The 6,549-nt window shown below is 30.0% G+C and overlaps 1 long non-coding RNA gene across 1 annotated transcript; it reads right to left on the bottom strand.

Moving 5' to 3' along the window:
- Positions 1 to 2,598: 2,598 nt before the first annotated feature.
- LOC132299498 (uncharacterized) lies at positions 2,599 to 6,220 on the bottom strand. The gene is made up of 3 exons (XR_009480136.1): positions 5,817 to 6,220; positions 4,508 to 4,551; positions 2,599 to 3,889 (listed from the first exon to the last, which is right to left on the bottom strand). It is a non-coding gene; the product is annotated as an uncharacterized LOC132299498 (long non-coding RNA).
- Between the last annotated feature and the right edge of the window lie 329 nt (positions 6,221 to 6,549).

Below are 6,549 nucleotides of genomic sequence, written 5' to 3' on the forward strand. Positions count from 1 at the left end.
CAAGGCGCCAAAATTTTTTAATGTAAAAAGTTAAAAACATGGAATGAAAATGAGAGTTTAGAATTAAAAATGAAATTATTCTAAAAACTTATGAAGTAACGAGAGAGTTTTGATGTATAAAGTTAGAAACTTGGAGTAAAATTAAGAGTTTTGAATTAAAAATGTCATTGTTCAGTTTACCTTTGGAAGGAGCTGGAATGTTTTGACATAAAAAGTTGAAAATTTGAGTGAAAATGTGAATTTGAGTAAAAAATGACCTTATCCAAGATACATTTAACGAAATGAGAATGTTTTGATGTAAAAAGAGAGAACTTAGAGTTAAAATGAGACTTTTGAGTTAAACACTACCGTATTCAAGGAACCTTTTGAAGGAATGAGAGTGTTTTCAAGTAAAAAGATAAAAAAATTGAGTGAAAATGAGAGTTTCAAGTTAAAATTGACCTTATTCAAGGTACCTTGAGGAAACAAATGTGTTTTGATTTTAAAAAAAGTTAGTAATTTTGAGTCAAAATGAGATTTTAGAGTTAAAAATGACCTTTTAAACATTTGAAGGAATGAGAACATTAAATGTTAAAAGAGCAAAACTTTGAGTGAACATTAGAGTTTTGTTCTAAAAATGACCTTATCCAATGTACCTTTTGAAGGAAAGAGATTGTTTCGATGTAAAAATAGAGAAAACTTTGAGTGAAAATGAAAGTTTGGAATTAAAAATGACCTTATTCAAGGTATTTTTGAGGAAGCAAGAGTGTTTTAATGTAAAAAGTGAGCAAAAATGAGAATTAACAGTTAAAAATGAGTTTGTTAAAAATACCATTTAAGGAATGAGAGTGTTTAATGTGTAAAGTTCAAAACTTTGGGTAAAAATGATAGTTTTGAGTTAAAAATGACCTTATGCAAGGTACCTTTCGAAGGAAATATAGTGTTTTGAAGTAAAAAGAGATAAACTTTTGAGTGAAAATGAATGTTTAGAATTAAAAAAGACCTTATTCAAGGTATCTTTGAGGAGACAATAGTGTTTTATTGTAAAAAGTTACAAATTTTGAATGAAAATGAGAGTTTAGAGTTAAAAATGACCTTGCTACAGATACATTTGAGGGAATGAGAGTGTTAAATGTAAAAAGTTCATAACTTCGGGTGAAAATGAGAGTTTTGATATAAAAAGAGATAAACTTTGAGTGAAAATGAATGTTAATAATTAAAAATTACCTAATTCAAGTGATCTTTGAGGAAGTAAGAGTGTGTATAAAGTTAGAAATTTTGAGTGAAAATGAGAGTTTAGAGTTAAAAATGACTTTGCTAGAATGAGAGCGTTTACTGTAAGAGGTTAAAAATTTTGAGTGAAAATTAGAGTTTTGAGTTTAAAATGACAATTAACAAGCTACCTTTTGAAGGAACAAGAGTGTTTGGATGTAAAAAGTTAGAAATTTGGAGTGAAGATGTGAGTTTTGAGTTTAAAATGACCATATTCAAGGTACCTTTGAAGCAACGAGAGAGTTTTGATGTAAAAGGTTTGACACTTTGAATGAAAATGAGAGTTTTGAACTAAAAATAATCTTATTGAAGGTATCTTATCAAGGAACGAGAGTTTTTTTGAGAGTTTAGAATTAAAAATGAACTTATTAAAAAACCTGGAAGTAACGAGAGTGTTTTGATGTAAAAAGTTCGAAACTTGGAGTAAAATTGAGAGTTTTGAGTAAAAAATGGCCCTATTCAAGGTAGCTTTGAAGAAATGAGAGTGTTTTCAAGTAAAAAATTAGAAGCTTGGAATGAAAATTAGTGTTTTGAATTAAAAATGGCCTTATCCAAGGTACCTTTTGAAGGAATGAGAATGTTTTGATATACAAAGGGAGAAACATAGAGAAAAAATGTATGTGTTGAATTAAAAATGACCTTATTCAAGGAATCTTTTAGTAAACAAGACCTTTTTATGTAAAAAGTTAGAAACTATGAGTGAAAATGAGATTTTATAGTAAAAAATAACTTTATTCAATGTATATTTGAAGGAACGAATTTGTTTTTTTGTAAAAAGTTAGAAACTTTGACTGAAAATGGGAGTTTTTAGTTAAAATGACCTTATTCAATGTACCTTTGGAAGGAACGAGAGTGTTTTGATATAAGAAGTTGAAATCTTTTGAGCGAAAATGAAAGTTTTGAGTTAAAAACTAGGAAGCACGGACACTCCAAAATGGGCGAAGAATCCGTGTTCGACACGTGTCGGACACGGACACGCGTCAGACACGCCCCGACACGTGTCGGACACGCCAAAAAACGTGTCTGGAATTTTTTTATTTTTTTTAATTTTTAGACACGGCTCGGACACGGCACGGACAGCTCGGACACGGCTCAGATAGCTCGGACACAGCTCAGACACACTTTTCTGGAATTTTTTTTTTTTTTTAAATTTTTAATGCTGATATGTTAATTTTTTTTAAAATTTTTTTTTTTTAGTGCTGATATGTTCTATTTTTTGTTTTGTACTACCCTAAAGATGCTGATATATATATATACTAACATATCAGTGATATATATATATATTCCAACCTAAACATATCAGTGTTTTTTTTTTAAAATTATTAATGCTGATATATATATATATATATATATATATATATATATATATATATATATATATATATACACTATTCGCCGTGTCCGTGTCCTAATTTTTTTGGATTTGCCGTGTCGCCGTGTCCGTGTCGTGTCGTATCCGTGTTCCGTATCCGTGTCCGTGCTTCTTAGGTTAAAAATGACCTTATCCAAGGTACATTGGATGGAAAGAGAATGTTTTGATTTTAAAAGAGAGGAACTTTGAGTAAAATCGAGACTTTTGAGTTAAAAATTACCTTATTCAAGGTACCTTTTGAAGGAATGATTGGTTTCATGTAAAAAAGAGACACACTTTGAGTGAAAATGAAAGTTTTAAGTTTAAAATGACCTTATTAAAATGAAACCATAGTGTTTTGATGTAAAACGTTAGAAATTTTAAGTGAAAGTGAGAATTTAAGGTTAAAAATACCTTATTCAAGGTACGTTTAAAAGAACAAGAGTGTTAAAGTAAAAAGTTCGAAACTTTGGATGAAAGTGAGTTTTGAGATAAAAATGACCTTATTCAACTTATCAAAAAAAAAAAAAAAAAAAAATGACCTTATTCAAAGTACCTTTTGAAGTGTCTAAAGTGTTTTAATGTAACAAGTTAGAAACTTATAGTGAAAATGAGAGTTTTGAGTTAAAAATGATTTTATTCAAGGTACCTTTATAGAAACAAGAGTGTTTTGATGTAAAAGTAATAAACTAGGAGTGAAAATGAGAGATTTGAGTTAAAAATAACCATATTCAAGATACCTTTGTAGGACGAGAGTGTGTTCATATAAAAAGTTAGAATCTTTGAGTGAAAACGAGTGTTTTTGGTTAAAAATGATCTTATTCAAGGTACCTTCAAAGGAAATATAGTGTTTTGATGTAAAAACTTACAAACTTCGAGTGAAAATTAGTGTTTTGAATTCAAAATGACCTACAAGAGTTTTTTTTTTATATAAAAAGTGTTAAATTTTTAATCAAAATGAGAGTTTTGATTTAATACCTTTTGAAGTAACGAGAGTGTTTTGATGAGATGAAATAAAAATGAGATGAATGACTCAAGGCTGTCGGAAAAGTGGTTATAAAAATGAGATGAATGAATGTGCATTATCAAAGTAGACAAGTAGTAAATATCTGATATTTGAGAATTTCCTAACCCAAAGAAATTATATGCCATACAATCATGAAGAACAACTCTTACCTCAACCACATGCCTAACTGGTGTATCAAGCTGTTTTTTTGGCATTGCATCTTGGAAGGCAGGAAGCCCATTGTGTGCCTCATTAAACGTAGATAGAAAAGGGAACTGAGTCTGCAAAAACCATCAAGGAACAAAAGGTTTTAAGTTGCAAATTTATAAAAATAGCAGCACATGCAAGTAGAGAATCCAAGGAAAGTGTAATGGTTTATATATTGTGCTTAAAAGTGATCAAATAATCATTGCTAGTACTAGTTGGTAGATGAAGAAACTGGAGCATCCCAAAAAATAAAGGATTTTCCATTAAAGAAACATGATACACTAGGCCAAAGAGACTGTTCCCGCCACGATTATTATGGGCAAGGTCTTTGAAGGCATAGGTTCAGCAAAGTGCAAGAACTTCTATAATTGTAACCATTACATAATCAAACAAATAATATTTATAATACATTCTTGCACTAGGGTGTTTTTTACTGTTTTTATAACCAAAAAATAGCAAAAAGAATAAAATAACTAATACAGGATCACTTTCAATCAAAGGAAAAAAAAAAAAATTTCCTATTCTGTAAGACTACAATTTATACAATTTATATAAACAGCATAACCAACTTTCATTTGGTAAAACCGTGTCTTTAGTACATGGAAATGCTGAAGTTCAGACATGCAACTTATATGCAATCACTTGAAACAGAGATATAAATTGCATGTAAATTATTGAGCGAGATGTTGAACCTTTTGATTGCTGCATGAATTTGAGGTGCTAGATACAAATCTGCCTGAAAGAGTAGCCAAAATATATTTTAGGAAATAAAATATGCATAACAAAAGTAATTTATAAGCACGTGTACTGTATTTTATAAGGGTCCAAGGTGCTATGCCACATATAACTCTGATCAAGGCCGAGATAACCGTAATTATTAATGCAAACAATTCTGATGCCTTTTCTAACATGCTTTGTGATGCCCTAAAATTATAAAAATAAAACAATATAAAATAAATAAATAAATAAAGACATTGCACCTCTTTGAAAATAATTACATCATAAAATATTGAAGTACACTCAGCTACCTATCTAAGCTACAATATAAGTGTACAAGCAAACAAAGTGGATCAATCCATATTATGTACATCTGCACTCTAATTCACTACTCAAGCAAATTGTTTTCCCTAAAACAGTTTTCTATTGAGTTAAAGTTCTTGAATTAGCAATTTAAAGAATTTGAATGCAATGATTCACATTATAATCGTATTTTCAGAGCTTCATCCTGATCTTTCAGTCAGTCTTAATCGAGCTCTAGCTCTTCGAACCACATCCATCTAACCTGGCTCGATTCTTACGAATCTCCTGTTCCAGGTTATTCTTTTGCCCTTGATCTTGATTCTCAATTTATATAAGCTCTATCGCCGCAATTTTGCTCATTTTTGCTTACCATCTAAAAAGGGGAAAACCCAGTAGTCATTATGTGTCTCATATGTCCTTATGAGTTCATCTTTACGGATTCAAACTCAACAATGCAATCGGATTTTGGATGCAAGAATGCAAGTGAACAACTTTACAAGACATCACCAATCTCAAATTTTAATATCTAGATATATAACATATTAAAACAAATGAACTCCGTATTAATTATTATATAATCTGAGTGATGAAAATATCAATTTGAGTTGCATTAGCCAAAAGTACAACACAATAGCACATTAATTGAAATAGTACCAAACAAAAAGCAAAGAAACATCAAGTAATTAGTAGAAATAAAAACAACAAATCTGGAAAACTAGTTCAAGAAGACAAAGAAAGAGAAAAGAAACAGAAAATACCCTAAAAATAATAAAAGACTTCGATATGATCAAGCCTGCACAACTGTACAGAAATGGGTTGATAATCAAGGAAGAGAACGATAACTCTACATGAACAACGGCTTAGAGAGAGAGAGAAATGAGGAGAGAGTGGCGGGTAGGGCGGTGGAATCCTAGGGTTTTGATAAGATAAACACTACAAAATATACAAAAATGGGTTGATGATCAAGAAAGAGAACCATACCTCTACATGAACAATGGCTTAGAGAGAGAGAGAAGAGAGTGGTGGGTTGATTGATCAAGGAAAAGATGCATAAACAGTGGCAGAATGAGAGAGCCTTCTGATGAGGAGGAGAGAGTGGTGAGTATTAGGTGTTGGAATCGGTTTTGAGACGAACTGGTACATATTTTTGTAACTGGGTACATTTTTTGTGTTGGGAAGGTGCATTTCTTGTGATGGGAACAGGAAAAAGAGACTCTGAAATTTCTGTCTCAGTTGTACAACCATATTCCTTTTCTGTTTCAGAGTGAGAGCAAAATATATATAAAATCCACAGAGTAAGAGTGGCTTACAATCTACGCAAAAGCTAACTCGGTCTAAGTAAAAATATTAACAAGGTTCTTTTTTTTTTTTTTTTTTTTTTTAAGTAACAAGGTCTTTTTTAAATAAATAAAAGAATTATATTGAATTAATTTAAATAATAATTTTTTTTTTTTTTAATGGAGATGGTTATATACTCCCTTGAAGTTCAAACTCATATTATTCGTTCCTTTTAAATTATTAAATTATTTTTTAAGTTCAAATATATTTATTATTAAATTGAACAATTTTTTAAAAAATTAAAAAGTAATTATGAAAATATAGCCTTTATTTTGTTTTATAAAAGGAGTAAGATATACAAGTATATGATATACATGTAAATTGTAAAGTTTGTATTGTAATACAATAAGGTTGCTCTTCAAATATATATATTGCA

This window comes from Cornus florida, unplaced genomic scaffold (genome assembly GCF_030987335.1).
Source record: "Cornus florida cultivar Cherokee Brave unplaced genomic scaffold, ASM3098733v1 CherokeeBrave_3.0.0_Hap2_Chr03, whole genome shotgun sequence".
NCBI classification, from domain to species: domain Eukaryota; kingdom Viridiplantae; phylum Streptophyta; class Magnoliopsida; order Cornales; family Cornaceae; genus Cornus; species Cornus florida.